The sequence below is a fragment of the Bufo bufo genome, chromosome 7 (assembly GCF_905171765.1).
Source record: "Bufo bufo chromosome 7, aBufBuf1.1, whole genome shotgun sequence".
Taxonomy (NCBI): domain Eukaryota; kingdom Metazoa; phylum Chordata; class Amphibia; order Anura; family Bufonidae; genus Bufo; species Bufo bufo.
The window spans coordinates 168,952,403-168,979,270 of record NC_053395.1 but is presented as its reverse complement, the minus strand read 5'-3'; positions in this window follow the sequence as shown (position 1 = coordinate 168,979,270).

The following is a 26,868-nucleotide window of genomic DNA, read 5'->3' as shown; positions in this document are numbered from 1 at the left end:
CAGATCATCTGATAAGGGGGGGGGGGGGGGCGGCAATTTTTATCTTGCCTAGGGCGGCAAAAATCCTTGCACCGGCCCTGATTGAAGGTGCATCCTACTGACCCACTGAACAGTGCTATCTTCATTAGTTTAATTAGAACCCGCTGTGGCCCTTTTGTTTACGTGATACTTGAATGCAGCACAACCGCATGAAAAACCGTGACATGACTGCACCATGTGGTCATACCCCAAGAGTATCATTTCAGACCATAGCAGGTGCGCCAGGAATTTAACCAATCCAACAGCTATTCGAGTCTAAAAAGTGGTTGAAGTAATAACGAGTGTGCAGGTGGTGGCAAAACAAAAAAAAACTCAAAATGTATTGGTAATATTAAAGTTTTAGAGCAACACCGATTTTTAAGTGAAATTATATGAACAGCTTTTCAATCATAGGAAAATACAGTATCATCGTTTGATTGGGACTTCAAAGTGTATGTTCCAGTGCTTGTTACAATATTTTAGCATTTCTTGGAAACAAGAAAAAGATTTTCTTCAAGAGGTTTACTGGCTTTACATAAAGCTTCATCATTGTATAATAAAAAACTTTATCATATGTGTTGTTTTTCAATTCCTGGTCAGTTTCAAGATCTCTACATGCTGCCTGTGAAAAGGATCATCTGGAGACTGAAAACCTGTGCAGACCTGAGGGTACAGCCACTTGTTCAGGTTTCTTGATGCAGTTTTAGGCCCTCCTGCACACGAACCATTGTGCGCCCCATTGCCGTATTGCGGACTGCATTTGCGGATATTTTTGGTCCGCATCCGATGCACATTTTTTGCGGGTCGAATGCAGACCCCCTTATTTCAATGGGGCCGCAAAAGACTGTGTGCCGTCAGCCTCTGTATGTCCGTTCAGCACCACTGCAAAAAAAAATATAGAACATGTCCTCTTCTTGTCCGTTTTACAGACAAGGATAGTACAGTTCTATAGAGGGCAGGACGTTCCATTCTGCAAAATGCAGAAAACACACAGCGCAGACCGCTATAACGGCAATGGCTGTGTGCATGAGCCGTCAACATTCGTTTGCATAATTTTTTTTAATGGTTGTTAAAAAACGGACATTGAAAACTGATGAATTTCATTGGCTTTTTTTTAAACCCCAACCCCTGCAGTGGCCTTAGTATATATATTATGACCCCTCACAGTGCCTCGACTATAAAAAATGCCCCTGTCTAGTGCCCCCCCATAGTGCCCACAGTATATATAATGCTCCCACACTGTGCTCTCTGTAGATATAAAGTACCCTCAATATATATAATGTACCCCTGTTGTTCTTTTAGTATGTATATTGCCGCCACCCCCCCCCCCCCCCCCCCCCAAACCCCGGTGGTGCCAACTAATAAGAAAAAAAATACCTCACCACAGGCACGTGCGGGAACACTTGGTCTCGCTCTACACTGGAAGCAGAAGAATCTGACGCTCCCAGTGTCATGAAGTCACATGATCACGCAGGGAATCACCGGGTCCTGCTGCCTTTAGTGGTCCTGCACGTATTTGTGGTGAAGTTTTTTTTTTTTAAAAGTGTACTTGTTTTTTTTTTACGGCCATCAGACAGGTACAAGTCTGTCTAAATGGCTGTTAAAAATGGGCCCATTGATTTCAATGGGGTCTGTCTGACCATCAAAATTGCCAGAAATAGGACATGTCCTATTTTTGGACATCTGTTATTCACCGGCCTTTATAAAAAAAAAACGGCCCCATATACTGCACTGGTTCTGAAAACAGCCGTAGTTTTGGAAGCCAAAGGAGTAAAAGATAGTAAATGTGTCTGGACCGAAGTTCCGTCTCCCGACACACCCCTGTCACTGCCATGTGGTGAGAGCAGCGCAAAAACGCAGCAAAGGCAGAGAATCTATGCATTATCCTGTCACGTGCGTTGATTCATTATTTAGTGCTGCCATATGTTGCCATTTGTGAACTTTAGTTATGCAGTGGTAATTCACAGTCTTTGCACAAATTATGAATTGATATTGTTGATGTTACAGTTATATGCAGTATTACACAGATGAACGTTATATAAATTTCCCATCATGTCACTCACAGGACACTGGAATCATCAGAGCCATCCAAATGTGTGTCTGCTTGTCTGTAATTGCAGAGAGCTCTGCCAAAGCCTTTTTTTTTTTTTGTTCCTGCCCTGTTAGTGATAGTGTGCTCCTAGGCAGATAATCCCATACTGTAGGAGGTCTGAGGTGAGAAGGTGAATATTTGATCCCTATCACTTGATCTGCTCCCAATTAGTCCTTCAAAGGCAAGAGAAAATAAACTGTCTTTATTTTGGGCTAGGGAGGAGGCTGGATTGTTAGGGAGATTGGAGATATGGAAATCCCAGCTACCTGTAGAGGGATACAGGGTGAAAGGGTGAACATAGGCAGTCTAATATGGGAGACATCCCCTCTTTTTAACTATTTGCTGCAGGCAACAATTAGGCAAATGGAGGAGCCTTTCCCTTTGACTCATCAAAGTAAATATCAAGTCTCAGATCAAGAAATTAGAGTAATTTTCTGGGTGCCGAAAGGTAATTGCACATGTTGTGGTTTACGCTCAGTTTTTACCCACAGATAATGGGTGGAAAAACGTAATACAGCATAATAGAATACCAGCAAAGTGTATGAGAATAGACAGTTCTCATGTACACTTTGCAGTGCATAGAAATGACCTGCTGCGAGGATTTGCAAATATGCCGCATGTGCAACGGGCCACCTCTGCCCAGGGCCTTCTATAGCGCGTCCCAGGCTTTGGCTCCGAAGCAATAAATAGGGGGGTATAATTGAGGGATTTGAAGAAATAACTTTAGTCCAGAACTTGAGATGAAGTTCAATGGCAGCTTTACTTGAATAAACGTTCTCCAAAATGGTTTACAGGCTTTGTTTTAGTTCCAGCAGGCTTTAGCATGATACTGGCAGGCAAACTCCACTCTGCTATATCTGTTTCTCTCTGACTCTCCTATACTGACAGGTTGGCTATATAACTCGACTTCTTCTGTATGCTGCACTCCTTCTCTGTAGTCTGACTCTAGGTTATGCCAGGGAACTTTCCTTCTGGCTCCTGAGGCTTCAAGCTTTGGCCTCCATGGCCAGCGGAGCTTAAGGTGCTCTGGCTGGCGTGGGCACGTCCAGCAGAGACGTACCCCTGCACACACTTCCCTTAGCTGGGGGTGAACTGAACTGACTCTAACTGGTCCCCACCCTTCAAGTAGGACTAGCCCACTCCTCTCCAGAGGGGGATTAGAATGGAATGGCAAGTTTCATTCTAAGTACAGCTCTGCCGTGTTTGCTGCCACCTGCTGGTGAACCAGTCGCATTACATGAACAGTTACATAACATTAGAAATGCACAGTGTGGAGGACCTGGAATAAAATGCACAACATGACATTAGGTTAGACCAATAAAGAGAGTAGCAGGGTGCAGGAGTGGTAACACCACTCTGGGGTGTTACACATATCAATTATGTTTGCAGTTTTAACTGCAGATTTCACCCTTTTCACTAAATTTCTCCACCACCCTCGCCACTTTCTAAAAAGGGGGAGTGGCAAGCAGCGTCGGACTGAAGTTCCTTGGACCCACCAGTGATTCTGAGGGCCCACCTTCTGAGTATATAGGACCTTAAGGGACGTGTTTTATTAAGGTTCCATTGCTGTCAGACCTTGGGCCCACCAGAGGATCCTCTAGTACTCTGGTGGGCCAGTCCGACCCTGGTGGAAAGGGTGGGGGAGTGGGCAGGGTCAGCGGTTTGCCACACTTATCTTCATGCGCCTGTTTTCAGGAATGGAGCTACTGTAGATTCCATTAAGGTGCAGGGACAGGAGGAGGATAGGCCTAGTTTATGTCAAGGCCTGTTGCAATCTTTCATTAGGTTTAAAAATCATCGCTTGCCAGCATCAGATCGCACTACCTAATCATGATCGGCTGCTGGCAAACAATGTATGGGGACGAGCTATGACATTAGTGATCTCTCCTCCCCATACTGTGGAGGAGATCTCTGCTAGTAATAGTACTGGTCTCCTTCACTGACGAGCAGGCGATTGTCAGGAACGCTTCCCTCCCAACAATCGCCTGCCTATTAGTGGGGGGCACTACCATGGCACTGTTATTGAGGGGCAGTCTGAAGACACTATTAGATAAGAATAAAAGTAAAACAAAGCTTTAACAATAAGCATGCTCACTTTATTAGTACAGGCAGGGTAGTGGTTTTGTGAAAATACTTTTATTTTTTAGAACCATCCACATTACTCCAGTCCTAAATAATAGATACATGAATATATAGACCAAAAGACTGATGTGTATACCTCATTAGACCTTGACTTTATTACAGTTATATCATTGCACTGCTGTGAAGGGAATGTATTTGCTGCCATCAGTGGTGAAAAGTGGAACTGCACAATCCACAATTCTAATATAATTTGAATGAAAGAAAGTATTAGATCAAATAAAGCTTTACTTCATTTACAATATGTTGCTGAATTTTCTGTAGACAACCAAGGGGTTCTCTGTAAATGTAATTGGGATCTATGGAAATTAGCTACATAATATAGAAGGTAAAGTCTTTACATGATTGAATGATTTCTATACATTTATTTAGCAGTTATAAGCTCGGCTTTTCTATCTTTCACATGGCTTGCGTTCCGATTTATATTGTTAAGACAGGCAGCCATATTTCATTCTGCTCTGCCGGTCAATCACCCGACTCTAAAGCCTGTATTATACTGCCCGATTTTTTGGCAGATAATAGATAACGACCATTTGCATAATCATCTGGCAGTGTAATACTGCCGCTGATTGCCCAATGAACGAGCAAACTCGATCATCAGGCAATCCAAATCTTTTGACATGGTAAAAAACTATCATTTGCAGGAGACAGATCATGGTGGCTAATCACTATCTGCCGCTGGCAAACCCCTATACAGCATGGGGATGAGCAATGGCATAGCGCACGCTCCTCCCAATGCTGCGGAGGAGATCACTACATGTAATAGCAGCGGTCTCCTCCACTAGCGAGCAGGCGATTGCCGGGAGGGAATGCTTCCCTCCAGACAATCATCTGACACATCGGGCTGTGTAATATAGCGTTTTTTTTTTTTTTGCGTTTTCGTTTTGGCTCCCTGCCTTCCCAGAGCCATAACTTTTTTATTTGTCTGTTCACATAGCCATATGAGGGATTGTTTTTTGCGGGACAAGTTGCACTTTCCAACGCCACTATTTAATATTACATATGATGTAGTGGGAAGCGGGGAAAAAATTCCAATTGGTTGAAACTGCAAAAAAAAAAGAAGGAATTCCACCACATGTTGCACATTTTGGGGGGAAAAATTCCACCTCAGTTTTTACGGATTTTTTTATTTACAACGTTCAATAAAACTGACCAGTTACTTTTATTCTACAGGTCAGTACGAATCCAGTGATACCTTATATGTATAGTTTTTTTAGCGTTTGATAGTGATAAAAAAATGAAAAAGTGGAAAAAATCCGTTTTATTTTTTTGTCGCCATATTTTGACCACTATAACTTTTTTGGAATTATGTGTACAGAGCTGTATGGGGGCTCACCATTCTGGGGTGTGTATGACTTTTTGATCACTTTTTATTACATTTTTTGTAGAAAATGAAGCGAACAAAAACGGCGAATCGGCCATTTGGGCGCTTTTTTCTGTTTTGCTGTTTGCCGTATGGGGAATATATTTTTATACTATGGGCGTTTTCGCACATCGCGACACCCATGATGTGTATTTTTTTATTTTTTCAGTTCTTTTATTTTCAGTTTGGGAACTATAACAATCAATCATCTGATTGCTATAATCATAGATTCCAGTCTATGATGATATTACTACTTTCCTATGGAGCCCTATTACAGGCAAGGGCTCCATAGGAAATACTATGCAGCAGCCTCCTGTCATTCAAAAAGACAGGGGCTGCTGCACACAATCTCTGGCTCCTCCGATCGCCACACGGGGAGCTGGAGCACCACCGAAAGCGCGCGCTTCCGGTTTTCAGTGCGCTTTGATGCTGTGATCAGGATTGACCACGGCATCTGAGGGGTTAAATGTCCGCGATCGGCATTACTGCCGGTTGCGAACATGAGCCGCGGGTGACTGCTATAAGAAGCAGGCGGCCACTCGCAGGCTATGGCGCCCGCAGCGATCAGGAGCGGGGGCCATCTTTAAAGACCCGGCCAGGGAGGGAAAGGGTTAAAGGGAACCTGGTGCCATGAAATGCAGTGCAATTTGCAGACAGCATGTCACAGAGCAAAAGGAGCTGAGCAGATTGATATATTATATAGTTTTATTGGAAATGAGTCATGAAAACTTGTATTTTATTCATTTAAATCTATACTATTTCACTGTTCACTGGGGTAGAGCTGAGCAAATTTTCTATCTCTTCTCTTCTCAAATCTCAAGAAATTCTGAATCTAGCAAATATATTTCTTTAAAAAAATGTTCCTGAATTTAGCTTCTATAGAATCGATTTGCTCCTTTTTATATGGGGCCATCTTTATCAATGATTGACCGTCTTCCCTGTATAAGTATGTATATAAAGATAAGTGTCAGGAGCTGATAAGGTCGTCTGCTTGGCTCCTGAAAGTGCAGATATATAAATGAATGAGATACAAGTGTTGCTGTATCATTTCCCATAAAACTCTATATCAATCTGCTCCGCTCCTCCTGCGCCATGACATGCCGTCTGCTGATTGCACTGCATTTTGATGGTGACAGGTCCTCTTTACCACATGCATAATCTTCACTTTTTCAGATGGAGGTCTGAGAAGTTAGTTGAATGTACAGTCTTTTAAGGATTCATGTTTGCCCAGTGTACAAGATAAATGCATGTAAAGTACATATCTGCATTCATGGATGAGGTCTTGTTTATATGTGTGTATATATATATTTTTTACAAATAATACACACCAAACAAATATTTCAAAAATGAAAAGTAAACAGTAGCATTAAAAACCCACCCGCTGTAGGCCAGTTGGTGGCTGGGGGTCAACTTAAAATGAAATGATATATGTATGAGTTACCACCATAGAAATACTTTGTGTTCTAATAAAAATCCTCTACATTTCTTCCTGCAAAGAGTTCCTAGGAAAAAAGCATTTGTGTCAGTTAATTTTGTCTGGGCAACTGAGGTCACCTAACTAACTGAAGGCTTAAATGGGGAGAATTATCCAAGACTGGCATTTTATGCCAGTCTATGAAATCGTCTGGGCTGCCCGAGGATGCAACTAATTTATGACAAGGCAGAGGCCTCATCATAAACTAGGCATATCCTCTGGCTGTCCATGCGCCTGAATGAAATCTACGGCAGCTCCAAATGAAGATAAGTGTGGTAAACTGCCGGCCCTGCCCACGCTCCCACCCTTACATCTCCCCCTTTTTAGAAAGTGGTGAGGGCGGTGCAGAAATGCCACTTGTGACACAATTTGTCACAAGTTTTTTTTAAATGGTCACAACCACGAGGCGTGCAACTTACCGTATTTTCCACCACTGTTCAGGTGCAAGGAGTTGATAAGTTTCCCCCATAGTCTCTTATCAGATGCATTTGTATATCCAGCAAATGAGATTGATAAAAAGATTAGATATAGATGAAATAAAGTAGTGATCACAGTGACAGATATTTCTCTAGTCTTCCTATCAGTAAGTCTATTGGTGAACACTCCATTAAGGGCCGTATTACACTGCCCCATGTTGGGGCAGGACCAGCGCTGATCGGCGATCAGCACCTCTATCATGCTCATTTGCAATGTCCTATTCCACAGAAATTGATGCAAAGAGAATGAGGTTCTTTCCCTGTATGGTTCTACTGACTGCACGGGAAGATGTGCTGCCGATAATCCTGCCGAAAGACGAACATCAGTCAACGTGTCCCCCAAGAGGCACATCACTGGGTCACATGGCTTTTGCAGGACACATTACTGCTGTGGCCAGTCATTGACTGCAGCAACACATATGACCTCCATCCACACCAAAAGTTGGCAAACGGGGAATCGGAGCCTGGCAAACTGAAGGAGTTGAGGGGTAGGGAATATGTAAGTATGCTCCCCTCCACAAGTCTGGCGGGAGAGGGTAGTTGCACAAAAGGGAGTGTACAACCACTTTAAGGTTATTTTACACCAATGATTGGGAAAGAAGGGCAATGGGAACATCATGTTCTCATTTAAATGGGGGGGGGGGGGGGGGGGTACGCTGCTGAATAAAGGATGAATGAATTAAACAGTCAGGGCCGGTGCAAGGATTTTTGCCGCCCTAGGCAAAGATCCATTTTGATGCCCCCTCATGCCACTCACTCACTGACAGACAGACAGACACACACACACTCAGACAGTCACTGAATGACGTACACAGAAACTCACTGACAGACACTCACTGACAGACATACACCTACCCACTGAAACACACACACACACACACACACACGGAAACTCACTGACAGACACTCACTCACTGGCAGACACTCACTTACAGACACACTCACTGACAGACACTCACTGACAGACATACACCTACCCACTGAAACACACACAAGGAAACTCACTGACAGACACTCACTCACTGGCAGACAAACACACACATATTCACTGACAAACACACAGACACTTACTGACCGACAGACATCCACACTCACTGACATACACTCACTCACTGACATACACACACAGACACTCAATGGCAGACACACATACTTTTACTGACAGAAAGACAGACATACATACACTCACACACTGACATAAATACACAGGCAGACACTCACTCAGTCAAACACTTAAACACTCACCTCCCTGGGGTCCAGTGTGGTGCAGCTCCTCAGTCCTCCAGCGCGCCGTTTAGTATGCCGGGGCCGAAATGACGTCCTATTCCGGCATCACAGAGGGCGCACGAGGGAGGAGTGGGGAGCTGCTAGAACAGCCTCCCTTGCCGCCTGCCTCCTCTCCTCCGGTAATTTACTGGCAGAGCAGGTACCTGCCATCAGGGTAAGCAGTTGCCTGCTCTGCCATATTTAAGAAGGACCTCCACCTCCTGGCCCCCCTGTAACGGCGCTGGGGGCGGCTCAAGAGCAGCTCGCCCTGTCTCCCAGGGCTGCAGCCCCAGTCAGGGGGAGCCCACCAGGGCGCCACCAGCAGGCCGGCGCCCTAGGCCAGTGGTGGGCAACCTTTTTTTTCAACTGAGCCAAATATCGCCAAAACCACGATTGAAATTTCTTTGGAGAGCCACATTTTTAAAACCTAAAATATTGCGTCAACAGTACCAGTGAGGACTATTAGGGCTCATGCACATGACCGTGTGCCCGCCGTTGCCATATTGCAGGTCGCATACGGCGGGTCCGCAATACACGGGCACTGGCCGCGTGCAGCCCGCATCAAGGACCCATTCACTTCAATGGGTCCAGGATCCGGAATATGAGTGCTACAGAGTGCTTCCGTGGTGCTTCTGGCTGTGCCTCTGCACCGCAAAAAAGTAGCGCATGCACTACTTTTTCGCGGTGCGGTGGCACAGCCAGAAGCACCACGGAAGCACACTGTAGCACTCATATCCCCGATCCTGGACCCATTAAAGTGAATGGGTCCATGATGCGGGCTGCACACGGCCGTGTGCAGCCTGCATCATGGACCTATTCACTTCAGCATGCGCTACTTTTTTGCGGTGCGGGCAGTCGGATGCGGATCGCGAACCCCATTCAAGTGAATGGGTCTGCGATCCTCATGCAGCTGCCCCATGGTCTGTGTCCGTGCATTGCGGACGGACCGCTATTTGCGGTCCAGAGCACAGGCACGGCGCCCTTACATTCGTGGGCATGAGCCCAGAGTGTGTTTTTACATACTTTTATATGTACTTTCTTTTATTTGGATCTTGATTATTATTTCATTTTATCTTTATCATTTTTTACTTTTATTAAACTTGTCTGCAGATGTGGATGTAATGTGGATGACGCACTTATGGGAGATATCTGTGGATGACGCACTTATGGGGGATATCTGTGGATGACGCACTTATGGGGGATATCTGTGGAGGGCGCACTTATGGGGGATATCTGTGGAGGGCACACTTATGGGGGATATCTGTGGAGGGCACACTTATGGGGGATATCTGTGGAGGGCGCACTTATGGGGGATATCTGTGGAGGGCACACTTATGGGGGATATCTGTGGATGACGCACTTATGGGGGATATCTGTGGAGGGCGCACTTATGGGGGATATCTGTGGAGGGCACACTTATGGGGGATATCTGTGGAGGGCACACTTATGGGGGATATCTGTGGAGGGCACACTTATGGGGGATATCTGTGGATGACGCACTTATGGGGGATATCTGTGGATGACGCACTTATGGGGGATATCTGTGGATGACGCACTTATGGGGGATATCTGTGGATGACGCACTTATGGGGGATATCTGTGGATGACGCACCTATGGGGGATATCTGTGGATGACGCACCTATGGGGGATATCTGTGGATGACGCACCTATGGGGGATATCTGTGGATGACGCACCTATGGGGGATATCTGTGGATGACGCACCTATGGGGGATATCTGTGGATGACGCACCTATGGGGGATATCTGTGGATGACACATATATAGCATAAGATGCTATATAAGTGCCCTCCACAGATATCCCCCATAAGTGCCCTCCAGTAAGTAAAGTAATGTATTAGTGGGGGGAAGGGAGGAGGCAGGGACACTTGCGGCGGGGCCGGTGCAGTGCCTGGCGCTGTGCACACACCGGGGGCACCTCCTACCTTTCTGCTGCAGGACATTTCGCTCCTCCTGGACCTGAGCGGCGGCCTCTTCACCACTCCTCACATGGCCGGTGTTCTGCAGAAAGTCCGCCGCTGCCCGCCCTTCTGCTGCTGTGCGCAGCATGACATCTCACCCTCCGTCATGCGCCTCCTGCCCCGCCTGCCTGCTTCATTCATAAAGTGGAAGGAGCAGACAGACGGGGCAGGAGGCGTATGACAGACATTTTGCAAGCTTGAGCGGCGCGATATGGCTGCGCGGCCGCCCACCCGCCAGCCCGCACCAAAGAGCCGCATTCAAGGATAAAAAGAGCCGCATGTGGCTCGCGAGCCGCGGCTTGCCGACCACTGCCCTAGGCGAACGCCTAGTTCGCCTATATGGTTGCGCCGGCCCTGGAAACAGTCATTTATCTCCAATACAGTTTCGGTCAGCCTGTGTAAATGCTATTTAAACAGTTGCTGGTTGGTTTGTTTTACCGTCGATCAGTGCTTGTAAAAAAACTAGCAGTTGGTTGAACACTTACTCATTCAGCCGACAGCTATCTCCCCTTTATATACAGTTCAGATGTGTGTGTCTTTTTAATGGAGAGAGAGAAGAAAGCCAATACCAGACAACTCTGGCAGCAACATCTCCCAAAAGGGAAAACGGATCGGGTGCTATAATGCAAACCACCAGGTCCTTTTCATCCACAATATCATCTGTTGGGTTAGGCCGGGTTCACACGAACGTGTGTGACCCGTGCCTGTGAAGCGGCCCGCAAATAGCGGGCCGCAATGCTTGTTCGCCGGCCGTAGGTCAGCCGCATCGGATCGCGGACCCATTCACTTTAATGGGTCCGCGATCCGGCCGTTCCGCGAAAAGATAGGACTTGTTCTATATTTTAGTGGAACGGAACAACGGGACGTAACCCCAGGAGGCACTCCGTAGTGCTTCCGAGGGGTCCCGTCCCGTGCGGCCGTTCCGCGATTCCGGATTAGCGGACCCATTGAAGTGAATGGGTCCGCCTCCGTGATGTGGAATTCACACGGAACTGTGGCCGTGTATTGCGGCCCGTGATTTGCGGGCCGCAATACGGCCACGGGTCACGCACGTTCGTGTGAACTTAGCCTTAGAGTCAGGAGCCCCTCATACACATTAGATTGTTGTCCGGCCCTGAAAAAAATGTCATATTCAGCCGACAGTCCTCTAATGGGTATGAGGGTCTTTAGTCTGAGTCCAATGCTTATGTTAATTGGGTCGTTGAGGCCTAGGACAATTATTTGAATAGCTATCTAATATCTATGGAGAGTTTTACTCCAGTTTGCATGGTAAATATTCTTGTTTTCACAGTAATACTCAATCACATTGTAGCATCCCTTGTTAATAGCTATACTCCCTTTAGCCATCCTATTGTTCCTAATAGATGGTCTAAATGTGAGCAGGAAACACACCACTCACAAACAAACAGAGACACAGCTGCTGCAGCACAATTAAAACCACAGTAAGAACAGTAATCAAATACACAGAAATACTCCGCCAGTCAGGAAACCCCTCCTGTCACAGGGGCTCTCATGTCCTATTTACTGTTTACTTCACTTACTAATCCTAACATACTAATCCCCTATTAGAAGACTGGATAGGTTTGCAGGGGTCAAATGGTCATAGATAACTACCTGCAATTATACTAACAGGGCACTCTTCACCTTCTGTCCCTGAGCAGTTTGTCTTGTTTGGCGACCAATTTTTACATTCTTGATTGTCTTGACTGACATCAATGTATCATGATGACTTATGAGTTTGACATAGTAATTCATGGAAACATAAAGAACTGCACTTTAAGATACTTGATACTAATAAAAAAATTTTTTAACGTTGCTACACATGAAACATATTACATAGAATATCACTGTTACATTTAATGACTGATTTAGAAACATTGTAACATAGCTTGTTGAAAAAAAGATTCTCTTCCATCCTGGTCAACCCCTTTTCCATGAAGCAAAATCTAATCTTCATTTTAAAATAAAAACTCCTTCCTGACTCTTAATACTCTAAGCAAAAGCATCTATCTCTTTTAGGCCTCATGCACACGACCGTATGTATTTTGCGGTCCACAAAAAACGGATCCGCAAAAAATACAGATGACGCCCGTGTGCATTCCGTATTTTGCGGAATTGAACAGCTGGCCCCTAATAGAAGAGTACTATCCTTGTCCGTAATGCGGACAATAATAGGACAGGTTCTATTTTTTTGCGAAATGGAAATACGGACATACGGAAACAGAATGCACGCGGAGTAACTTCCGTTTTTTTTTTGGGCGGACCCATTGAAATGAATGGTTCCGTATACGGTCCGCAAAAAACCCAAAACGGAACGGACACAGAAAGAAAATAAGTTTGTGTGCAAGAGGCCTTACTAAATCAACCAGCCCAGTTTCCATAGTCTCACTGCTCTTACTGTAAATAATCTGGTTTTATGTTTGTGTAGAAATTGGTGAATATTCTAAATTCAGTTCGATTTGTGCTATGGTTGACTTTTCTTATGCATGAAGGATGCCAGAAAAAACATCAGTTGCAATCGACATTTAGTCATAACAGTTAAATATACAGTACAGACCAAAAGTTTGGACACACCTTCTCATTCAAAGAGTTTTCTTTATTTTCATGACTATGAAGGCATCAAAACTATGAATAAACACATGTGGAATTATATACATAACAAACAAGTGTGAAACAGCTGAAAATATATCAAATTCTAGGTTCTTCAAAGTAGCCACCTTTTGACTTGGCATTCTCTTGATGAGCTTCAAGAGGTAGTCCCCTGAAATGGTCTTCCAACAGTCTTGAAGGAGTTCCCAGAGATGCTTAGCACTTGTTGGCCCTTTTGCCTTCACTCTGCAGTCTAGCTCACCCCAAACCATCTCGATTGGGTTCAGGTCCGGTGACTGTGGAGGCCAGGTCATCTGGCGCAGCACCCCATCACTCTCCTTCATGGTCAAATAGCCCTTACTTTCAAAGTTTTCCCAATTTTTCGGCTGACTGACTGACCTTCATTTCTTAAAGTAATGATGGCCACTCGTTTTTCTTTACTTAGTTGACAGGGCACACCTGTGAAGTGAAAACCATTTCAGGGGACTACCTCTTGAAGCTAACCAAGAGAATGCCAAGAGTGTGCAAAGCAGTAATCAAAGCAAAAGGTGGCTACTTTGAAGAACCTAGAATATGACATATTTTCAGTTGTTTCACACTTGTTTGTTATGTATATAATTCCACATGTGTTAATTCATAGTTTTGATGCCTTCAGTGTGAATCTACAATTTTCATTGTCATGAAAATAAAGAAAACTCTTTGAATGAGAAGGTGTGTCCAAACTTTTGGTCTGTACTGTAAATTGCATATGGAAAGTCTTCAGACTTTCACTTTTTTCACATTTTGTTATGTTGCTGTGTTGTGCTAAAATAAAAATAAAAAAATATATCAACTTTCCCCTATCATTTTGCCCTCAATACCCATAATGAGAAAGTGAAGGCAGAATTTTAGAAATTTTTGCATGGGCATACGTATTCAGACCCTTTGCTATAACATGAAATTTAGCACTGGGGGCCTCTTATGTCTCTTCATCATTTTTTATATGTTTCTACACCTTGATTGGAGTCTACCTGTGGTAAATTCAGTTGATTGGATATGATTTGGAAAGATACACCCCTGTCTATACAAGATCTCACAGCTGACTGCATAACAGAGCAAAAACTAAGCCACAATGAAGAAAGAACTGCCTGTAGAGCCCAGAAATATTATTGTGTGGAGGTACAGTTCTGGAGAAGGGTACAAAAAATGTCTGCTGCACTAAACGTTCGCAAGAGCACAGTGACCTCCATAATTCTTTAAAGAGAGAATATTGGAACAACCAGGACTCTTCCTAGAGTAATAAGAAGGGCCTTGGTAAAAGAGGTGACCAAGAACTCAATGGTCACTCTGGCTGAGCTCCAAAGATCCTGTGTGCAGATGGGAGAAACCTCCAGAAAGTCAACCATCACTGCAGCACTCCACCAATCTGGGCTTTGTGGCAGAGTGGCCAAAAAGAAGCCGCTACTTAGTAAAATACACATGAGAGCCCACCTGGAGTTTTCAATGGAAATTAATGCTGGATCCTGCATTCCGGCCAAAATACCGTAAGAGGGACTGAACTGAAGACATCCTGATGCATACTGAACAAAATGCTTTCTATTCAGAATGCATTAAGATAAAACTGAAGTGTTTTTTTTCTGGTATTGAGCCCCTGTGACGGAACTCTATACCGGAAAACTTTAACACTAGTGTGAAAGTACCCTTAAACAGGTTTTGTACTGATCAGCAAGAAATGTGTCCTTATTATTGTTGACTTACTTGGAATGGGACTATGCTGCAGTACCAGGCACAGCTACAACCAAATGATTAGGTTAAAAAGCGAAGAGGATATACTCCTGTAATTCAGCTGATTGGAGTAAGTGAGCTCATACTGATCAGTCATTGACAGTCTATCCTAAGGAGAGACCAGCAATATGACAGTTCCAGAAAAGACTCTTTAACCATTCCAGACTGGGCTATTTTTATTTGTTTGCCTAATTTAGCAAATCTGACATGTGTCACTTTATTTGGTAATAACTTTGGAATGCTTTTACTTATCCAACCAATTCTGAGAATGTTTTTTCGTGACACATCATACTTCATGTTAGTAGTAAATTTGAGTCTATCTGTTTTATCATTTTTTATTTTAAAAAAAATAATCTAAAATATTGAGAACATTTTGAAAAATGCATTTGCTATTTTCAAAATTTGAATTTCTCTGCTTTTAAGGCTACATGTACAAGACCGTATGTGTTTTGCCATCCGTTTTTTTTGCTGATTCTTTGTAACAAAGGACATGTTCTATTTTTTTTGCGGGGCTACGGAACGGACATACTGATGCGGACAGCGCACGGATAGTGATACCTCATAAAATAGTTATTAATTAACATTCACTGTATATCGACTTTATATCTGTATAATTTTGTAAATGTCATTTTAGTTTTTTAGGATCTTTGAAAGATTTGCATTTTAGAAGCAATTTTTCAGATATTCAAGAAAATTTTCTAAACTGAATGTAAGAAACTACACCCCTCAATTTATGCAAAACTGATTTTAGAAACATTGTTAACCCTTTAGCAGCGATGAGCAACCTGTGGCAATCCAACTGTTGTGAAACTACAATTCCCAACATGCTCCATTTATTTCTATGCGAGTTCTGTGAAGAGCAGAGCAAGTATGCATGCTAGGAGTTTCAAAACAGCTGGAGTGCCGCAGGTTGCCTGCCCCTGCTTTAGTTGTTCCACAAGAACTAAAAAGAAAAATGGAGGTGAACTTTAATAAAGTCACTTTTTTGCAGAATTTCAATTTTAATCCACTTTTCCTGTGACATAGCAAGGGTTAAAACAAAACAAAAATCTATATTTATCACCCTGATTCTACAGATTACAAAAACACCTCATATGTGGTAATAAACTGCTTAATGGCCACACCGCAGGGCTCAGAAGGGTAGGAGTACCATATTTGGCTTTTGGTTTTTGGTGGGCAGATTCTGCTGGAATGGTTTTGGGCGCCATGTTACATATAGAGAGACCCTGAGGTACCCCTGCCGAGGAAACCTCCAAAATGTGGCTAAATTTTTAAACAACACCCTTCAAGGATTTTTTAAGGTGTGTGTAGTGAACACTTTGACCCAACAGGCATTTCATAGAATTTAGAAACACTTGGTTGTAAAAATAAAATTTCACATTTTTTCCCAATAAAATGTTGCTTTAGCCCCACATTTTTTATTTTCACAAGAGGTAACAGGAGAAAAAGCACCCCACAGTTTCTTACACATTTTCTCCTGAATATGGCAAAACCCCTTATGTTGTCATGTAGCCAACAGCTGTATTGGCTCACTGCAGGGCTCAGAAGGGAAGGAGACTCATTTGTCTTTTAGAGGGCAGATTTTGCTGGAATGGTTTTACCCCATTTTGAAGGAATTCACCTAGGGGTGTAGTGAACAATTTGACCCCCCAGGCAATTAATAGAATTTAGAAACACTTGGGTATGAAAATAAAAATTTTATTTTTTTCCAATAAACTGTTGCTTTAGCCCCACATTTTTCATTTTCACAAGAGGTAACAGGAGAATAAGCACCCCACTATTTGTCAGAATTTTTAAAAAGTGGGACATGAAATGAAATATTACGCTTTATTTCAGTTATATGTAGATCTAGCTTCAAATGTTTCATTTTCACAAATGGTATTAGGAGAAAAAACACCCCAAATTGTGTTGCCTAATTTTTCCTGACTACAGTATCTTCTATAGCAGTGGTGCCCAACCATTTTTCGTCTGAGAGCCGCACTAGACTTGGTATAGATTTTGCGGGCCGGAACCAGGTAGCTTTGCCAGAAAGAAATGCAAACACTGTGAGGGGGCACGTGTGAGCATTACTACTGTGAAGAGGGCACATATCTGGCATAACTACTGTGAGGGGGCACATATCTGGGCATAACTACTGTGAGGAGGGCACATATCAGGGTATAACTACTGTGAGGAGGGCACATATCAGGGTATAACTACTGTGAGCTGTGAGGAGGGCACATATCCGGGCATAACTACTGTGAGGGGGCACGAGTGAGCATAACTACTGTGAAGAGGGCACATATCTGGCATAACTACTGTGAGGGGGCACGTATCTGGGCATAACTACTGTGAGGGGGCACATATCTGGGCATAACTACTGTGAGGGGGCACATATCTGGGCATAACTACTGTGAGGGGGCACATATCTGGGCATAACTACTGTGAGGGGACATGTGTGAGCATTACGTCTGTGAAGAGGGCACATATCTTGGCATTATTACACCCAGAGCCGCTTCCTAGCTAATTTATTCACTGCACTTGCCTCTGTGAAATTGAAGAGAAGCACCGTAATCTCGCACAGGCAGAGGCCAGGAAAACGGTGCATGGGCACTTCGATGCCTCTGCCAGTGCGCCTGTGCGAGATTACGGCGCTTCTCTTCAATTTCACAGAGGCAAGTGCAGTGAATAAATTAGCTAGGAGGCGGCGCAGGGCGGGGAGATTGCAGGCACAGGCAGCATCGCTTTGCTGCCTGTGCCGTTCGCAACGCGCCCCTCGCTAGTGCGCTGATAAAGTCCGGTCACTGCGCGGGCCGCATGACACGGCTTCGCGGGCCGCATTTGGCCCGCGGGCCGTATGTTGGGCATCACTGTCCTATAGGATCATACACTGCTGTATGGGCACACTGCAGGGTTCAGAGGAAAAAGAGCAACTGAGGCCTAATTTGGTGATTTATACAGCACTGGACGACAACAGCAGATGCTCTGAGGTTAAAAAAAAAAGAAACCTCAAAAAACGGACCCAATTTTAGAAACCACGCCACTGACAGAATTTACCAAGGGGCAAAGTGAACATTTTGACTCCTCCGGTGTTTTGCAAAAATCAATTCACAGCAGATGGTGCAAAGTGAAAATTGAAATTTTTCTACAGATATGCCATTTTACTGCCCAGTATCTTGTGACCATCACGTTCCAGTGTAAAATGTCAGCCCTCGTATTATTATGCTGTGTTTTATGGTTTTAGAAATACCCTACCCGTGGCCCTAATTTTTTGTCTGAATGAAAAGGCTCAGGAGTTAAAGAGCACATGTATATCTCAGGTCCAATGTGGTTATTTATACCAGCGGTCCCCAACTGCCGGGCCCTGGAAGATGGTTTGCCGGGCCGCGGCGATCAGGGCAGTTTTTAACGCTGTACTAATGAAGCGCTTCCATTATGGAAGCGCCTAATTAGTACAAAAGGACCAGGAAGCGGTGAAGGATCTGTACTCACCGCTTCCTGGTCCACGGCAGGGCTGCGCACAGCGTGAGGTCGCTCTGTGACCTCACACTGTGCGCCGCTATACACAGCCAGCCGACAGCAGAATGAAGAGGATCGCGATAGTGACCAGGAGCAGGAGAGGTAAGTGTTTTTTTTTTTTTTTATTTGCACTGGGGGCTGATGGCTGACCTGGGGGACATATGGCTGACCTGGGGGACATATGGCTGACATGAGGGACTGACATATGGCTGACATGAGAGGCTGACATATGACTGACATGAGGGGCTGACTTATGGCTGACATGAGGGGCTGACTTATGGCTGACATGAGGAGCTGACTTATGGCTGACATGAGGGGCTGACTTATGGCTGACATGAGGGGCTGACTTATGGCTGACATGAGGGGCTGACTTATGGCTGACATGGGGGGCTGACTTATGGCTGACATGAGGGGCTGACTTATGGCTGACATGGGGGGCTGACTTATGGCTGACATGGGGGGCTGACTTATGGCTGACTTATGGCTGACATGGGGGGCTGACTTATGGCTGACATGGGGGGCTTATGGTTGACATGGGGGGCTTATGGCTGACATGGGGGGCTGATAGATGGCTAAAGGTTTGGGGGTCTGATCTGAGGTCTAATTAACATTGGGGGTCTGATTGCTGGTCTGACCTGAGGTGTAATGAAAAATATTTTTTTCATATTGTTCTCCTCTAAAACCTAGGTGCATCTTATAGGGCGAAAAATATGGTACAGTGCAGCAGAGACCAGTGCCTCAGGGACCAGTGCAGCAGAGACCATAGTCAGTTTATATAGTCATTATATAGTGTTATATATTTTAATATGCACCTTGTGTTTTGTTATGTGCGTGAATCAGTCAGCCCCGCCCACCCCCTAAGCCCCCCCCATAACCCCCCCCCCCCACCCGGTCCCTGGGAAAATTGTCTTGCATGAAACTGGTCCTTGGTGAAAAAAAGGTTGGGGACCACTGATTTAAACCACAACTGTAGAGGCTCTGGGGTGAAACAATAAACATATTGCTTTAAGAACTTTCCTGTCTTTTAACATTTTTTTTTAACTCAAACAGCCCCTTATTGTCATGGTAGGTAAAATAAGGGAAGGAAACAGAACACGGCAAAGCAAACAAAACAACAGACTAGGCCCCAAAAGCTAGGGAAAAAAAGGGTCACCTCCTAGCAATCCCTAAAACACTTTCCCTAAGCTTCTATGCCCATGTGCATATCTCGATGGTAGATATGCACATGCCCACGTACCTAAGACTATAACACACTGAACCAAACCCTCAGCTGTAGGGAAGAGGGAAAGAGACACCCAGCTCCTTCAACAACCGAAGGAGCTAGCGTCAATCTAGAGGCCTAGTAAAAACAGACACAGAAGGAAAAAGGGAAAAGGACTTATCTAGAGATGTGAAACAATATACTGGGCACTCGCACTAAACGTGGAAACATACGACAATATAGTAGTTTAAACAGTTTATTAATAAGCTTGATGTGAATAATATAAAATAAAATAAAATAATATGCAATATACTACACTGGGCTTATTTAAAAGTCAAAAAATGGATACATTAGGTATAAAAACCGTGAAGTAACGTTAGACTAAAATTGATACAATAAATACAAGGAATTAATAGTGCAGTTGAAATAAAAGATAGCAGCGATGATGTTTCATAAGTAATGTCTCATTCCAATTTGGAAATAGATAGTAGGTTGGGAAAAGTCTCCGATTATTTCAAAGGACAAAGAAAGCAGTACTCTGTTGTAGTGAGTGTTTGGTTGCGGCGTCCCGCTTTTACTCACTGTTCAGTAGTTACTGATGTTAATGTCACTGCTGGGGTTCCGGTTCTCTGTGTCTCCGACTGCTCGCCTTCTGGTTATCTCTGCCTCCGGTCTATGTGGCTCTAGGCACCGCTCCGTGCGTTTTCAAGAGCCGATGTCCTCCAAGCCTCTATTTGCCTGCTTCCACACTGGTATGACTCTGCGGAAAAAAGAGCTTGTTCTCTGGATATGAGAACTATAGGCTCCTCGTGAGTCAGCGTGCCAGGTCCTCTTTGCTTGAGAAGCGTGCCGGATTTATAGCGCCAACCTAGAATGACTGCGGCAATGGGTACAACAGGAGTTCGTGTGTAGGTAAGCTGGGGGTCTTGCATCAAACGCGTTTCGGGGCTTCACGTTGCCCCTTCCTCAGTGATAAACAATCCCCCTTACAAAAGGCCTTTTTATTCCAAGATGTGCTGCTGAATCCAATTATCCAATTGTCCAATTTTGTGTTGCTCCTCCTATTTTCCACCTTGTGATGACGATTAGTACGATATGTGTGTCCAAAGCTTTATTTCTCTGTGTGGATCTACCTTATTACCAGTCATTTTGTTAAATTTGATCTATATGTAAGCCGCTTATTCGTTCATACGGCATGGTGTAGTAATACATAGATAAGGGATCATCCAGTACAACAATTGTCAAGGAGTAATAGTCACAAACTCCATAATAATCTGTATGTGACATCCATATACATAAAATGAAATAAAATAAAATAAAATGATAAACCAATACATCCTATTTAATAGTTGGGCTATTTCTATAGTTCTATATTTCTACCAGCACTATAAAAATGTCGCTAAATTAAAATGCGAAGCATCTATACTGGTCATATATTCAATAACCAATTGTTACTGGGCACACAGCGATAATAATACGTATAATAAGTATATGTGTATACTGGGATAATCGATTAAATATTTAGAGACATTTGATAGCCTTACTATCTATAACAATAAATTCCACTGTATATCTTAAAACGGAGTGATATCTGACGATACTAGTAATAAAACTTAATGAATAAATAAATGAAGTAGTTGACGATCCTTATTTTTTCAAAAATACGTTAGTTCTATTAATTTGGTTGTCTTCTTGATTGTACACTGCACCTTTTTAATACTAGCGATGTTATTCCTTTCTTGTTGGCTTTAATAAATAATTCAACTTGTGACACTTAATGTCGAAAATGACAATGTGGGGTTAAGTGGTCTGTGGCTCTGAAAATATGATGTATGATGAATAAGTGGATGTGTCTCACTAAGGGCCGAACCCCCCAGCTTAAATACACTGAAAGGGGTTTTGCCGTCAGCGGGGCACATCCACCCACATTCACAGAAACCCGAACAATTCAAATTCTGCGTTCAGTCCCCCCGGCATTAAAGTGTTAAGTTCGTAGATTCTTTGTGTCTCTAGCCTGGACATCTTGCTTATATGGTCCCCTCCCCTCCATCCTTTCTCTACTTTATCTATTGCTGCGAATATTAATCCTTTTGGATTCTTGTCATGTTTCACTTTAAAATGTTTAGATAAAGCATGTGTGTCCAAACCTTTTCTAATATTAGCTATATGTTCGGAGATGCGTTTCTTTAAGGTTCTTTTTGTTCTTCCCACATACTGACGTCCGCATGGGCATTCAATAATGTAAATGACGTTATCCGAATTGCAAGTGAGGAATTCTTTTATTATATGTTTATGATTATTTGTCCTGGACATAATTTCTTTAGTTTTGCGGGGGAATGTGGTTTCCTTGCAATTCCCACATTTGCCACATCTATGGAAACCTTCCATATTTAACCATTTTTGGATACTTTGTGTATTCGTGTCTTTCCTTTTTATCGTTGGAGCTACAAGAGTACCTAAGCTAGGGGCTTTAGTGAAGGAGATTTGTGGTTTCATTGGTATTAGGGTACCTATTAATTTGTCTTTTTGGAGTAAATGCCAATGCTTGCCTATTATTTTTTGTATATTTCTGTATTCCTCATTAAAGGGCAAAATGATTCTCAAATCTTCTTTCTCTCTTTCTTTATCCTTTTTACTCACTAGGAAGAATTCTTCTCTTTTCATACTCCTAACTTTATTTAGGGAACTGTTAATTAGTTCCTCAGGATAATCCTTCTCCAAAAATGCCTTCTTCATTTCCCTAGCTTCTTCCTCAAAATGAACGTCTGCTGTACAATTGCGCTTTATTCTACGGAATTGGCCCTGCGGTATATTGATTAGCCAGCTTGGTAAATGACAGCTGCTATATAAAATATAGCTGTTCCTAGTTGTGGGTTTTATATAAGTACAACTTTGCAGTGTTGAGCCTTTTGTAAAAATTTGTAAGTCCAAAAATTCAACTCTCTCTTTATTAATATTATGGGTAAAATTTAAGTTAAAATTATTAAAATTAATCTCTAATAGAAATTTTTCCAATGTTTCCCTACCCGACTTCCAAATAAAAAACACATCGTCTATATATCTTTGCCATAGTACCAGGTCCACCCCCAGTCGGGGGGCTATGATCCGCTCTTCCCACTCTGCCATGAACAAATTGGCATAACTGGGGGCGAACCTGGTACCCATGGCCGTACCCCGTGTCTGGAGATAAAAATCTGATTCAAAATTAAAATAGTTGTGCGTTAATATAAAATCGACACTCTGAATTAAAAAGTCTATTTGTCCTTCTTGCAATCTTCCTTCCTTCCTCAATTGTGTATCCACTGCTTCTTTTCCTTGTTCATGTCTTATGATTGTGTATAATGATTGAACATCAAGGGTGCCCATCCACCACTCATCCTCAAATTTCAAATTTTCTATAATATTAATTATTTGCGTGGAGTCTTTAGTATATGATGGGATTTTCTTGATCGTAGGTTGTAATGAGACATCGATGTATTTTGACAGATTGCACGTTAATGACTGAATACCAGAAACAATAGGGCGGCCGGGTGGATTAATACTGTCTTTATGAATTTTTGGTATACAATAGAATACCGGCAATCTTGGGTATCTATTTAATATAAAATTGTATTCATCGTCCGTTAAAACCCCTTTATTCCTGCCGTCTTCCACTAGACCAGTTAATTCCATAAAAAAACGGTCTGTGGGATCCCCATTTAATTTCTGGTATGTGTCAGCGTCTGTCAGTTGTCTGTAACATTCTAAATTGTATTTGTCTGTGTCTTGTATGACTATTGACCCCCCTTTGTCAGCAGGGCGGATGATGATGTTATTGTCTTTTTGTAATTGTTTTAACACATCAATCTCTTTTTTTGTTAAATTCTTTCGCCTATATTTATTGGTATCTTTCACTTTTCGTATATCGTTTGCAACACTCTCTTTAAATGTCGCTATTTCTTGACTTATTTCACATCTTGGATATTTCTTTGAACGATTTTTTAACTGAGTATGGTTAAACTTACCGCAGTGCATTGTGTCCATTATTTGTTTTTCAATTGGGTTTTTAGTAAAATATTTTTTAAGGCACAACTTCCGTACAAACTTTTCCACCCCTATAAAGGTAGCAAACTTGTTTAATTTCTCTGTAGGGGCGAATTTGAGACCTTTATTAAGGAGTTGTTTCTGAACGTCTGATATTATGGTTGAACTCAAATTTATGATGGAGTCATTAGTTATTGGAGGATCTATTGTCTGTGATGACGTCGTTCCCTTCCTCCTTCCTCTCCGTATTTTGCTCTTCCTTCTTTGTGGTACTGTGCATTGGATTGTGTGTTGTGATTGTGTTGTTTGTGTTGCTGGTGGTATCTCCCTGTTTGCTGGGTCCTGTATTCCTGTGGTGTTCTGTGTGACTGTGTCCTGTCTCTCAAATTGTATTGGTGCTCTGCTTGGGATTCGTGATGTGTTTTCTGTGCTCCCCTCTGTGGTGACAAGTGTCTTGTGCGTATACGATGGTGAGGCGGGGTCCGGTCTAAAAAAGAATCTCTCTCTTCAAAAATTTCAAACCTATTTTGAATAGGTATACTAAAGTTCGTGTGTCTATTGGTGTCATTTGTGTAATTTTCCCGTGATTTATTAGTCGTGTTACTACTGTCCTCTCTAGTGTCTTCTACTATTATCCTCTCCATCTGTTGTTCTTTATTATCTTTCCTATCCTTCCTAAAAAAGAAAAGTTTTTTGATCTTTTTCTCCATAATTTCACGTTCGATCCTATCAAGGTTACTACATACTTTCGTTTGTAGTATAACTAATTCTTCTGTCTGTGGGAGTTTGTCCGTCAAGATTTTCATATCTGCAATCTTTTTAGTGGTCTCTTCCAAGATTATGCCGCGCCTTTTAATAATCAAACTTGTAAGTGCCACAGACTGTTCGTGTAACAGTCTGTTCCATTCCAAGTCAAATTCGACGCTACATAAATCCTGGGCCGGATTTTTGTTATGTGTCAACCCTTTGGGTATCTGGTCAATATCTATGCATCTCTGAAGGGTTTTAATTTCCCATCTCTGTTTTAATTGGCGTATAAGTAACCCTTCTAAATCTCTGAATATTCTTCCTATACATATTTCTTCTCGGTTATCAGAAAATACATTGTCTTCAAAATTGTAATTATTAACTTTTTGATTTTTAGTTTCTATATGATTCCACATATCCATGGTGTCAAACTCTCCGTGCAGTCACAAAGGCGATTTCGGAAACAATTGAGTAGCTAATATGAGACGCACAGGAGTGAGTGAAACCACAGAGGGAGGTGCTCTCAGTAATAAAGGATTCGCCCTTCCTTTAACAAATGAACAATATGAAACAATATACTGGGCACTCGCACTAAACGTGGAAACATACGACAATATAGTAGTTTAAACAGTTTATTAATAAGCTTGATGTGAATAATATAAAATAAAATAAAATAATATGCAATATACTACACTGGGCTTATTTAAAAGTCAAAAAATTATCTCTAGATAATGGATTATCTAGAGATGTGTTGGATCAGACGATCCACCAAACTTCCAGAGCTCACACAAGGCAGAACTATAACCCACAAAGGCTATAGGGAGAGGGAGGAATAAATAGCCTCACCAATTACCTAAAGAACAACACCTGGGAGGAGGTGGGATTCTGTTCAAACTCCCAACAAAACAAAAAAGAGTCACGTGCAGCAACTCTGACAGATCTCCTCAGAACACCCACAGGGCAGGGCGTGAGAGTACCCCGCACCCCTCTACGGATGGCCTCCGGATGAAGGATCAATAACACTTGTCTCAAATGATCCTGATGAGTCTTCATATCGGGTGAGTAAATTAGTATGTCATTGAGGTAAATAACAACGAACCTCCCCACCAAATGATGAAAAATGTCATTGATAAAGCGCTGAAAGACTGCTGGAGCATTAGTTAAACCAAAGGGCATAACTAGGTTCTCGAAGTGACCCTCGGGGGTATTGAAGGCCGTTTTCCATTCATCTCCTTCTCTGATTCTGATCAGATTATAAGCTCCTCTTAAATCCAACTTAGAAAGCACCTTGGCACCAACAATCTGATCAAATAGATCCGGAATCTAGGGAAGGGGATAAGGATCCCGGACAGTAATGAGATTCAGTTCCCAGAAATCTAGGCACGGTCTAAGGGATCCGTCCTTCTTCTTTACAAAAAAGAAGCCAGCGGCCATAGGAGACTTAGATGGTCTAATATGTCCCTTTGCCAAACTCTCGGCAATTTACTCCCGCATAGCTACTCTTTCGGGTTGAGAAAGATTCTATAACCAAGATTTTGGCAATTTTGCTCCGGGGATAAGTTTGACCGGACAATCATACTCTGGGAGAGGGGGCAACTCCTGAGCTCCACCCTCCGAGATTACATCCGAAAAATTGGAAAGAAACTGAGGCAACACCTTAGTAAATGGTAGGGTTATGTTTTATCAACCATGGTAAACCCAGAACCATCGGAGCAGGCAAACCTTTTATAACAAAACAAGAAATGAACTCGACATGAGAATCACCCACCCTCAAATGAATATCCTGAACAATATGAGTTAGACATCTTTGTGAGAGGGGGGCAGAATCTATAGCAAACACTGGTATCTCTTAGCTTAATGCGCTAGTTTTAAAACCATGACTCTGAAGAGATTGAAAATCAATAAGATTAACCCCTGCGCCACTATCAACAAATACCTTTAACTCAAAATTTCTAGAGTCTAGCGCCACCATGGCAGGCAGGAGGAATCGGGTACTGCAGGTAGGATACGAATATGCCTGCTCTGACTCCCCATTCACACTACCAAGAATAAGGGAGCTTTTTTTTTTCCTTTGAAGGAATCCCCTGTTTGTTTTTCATTACCACTTTGAGGTTTAATAAAAGGGCACACATTAATGAAATGACCTTCTTTTCCACAGAAGTAACAGTCTATTCAGCTTCCTAAAATTCCTATTACCAGAGCAAGAAGTAACCTGACCCAATTGCATAGGCTCCTCTC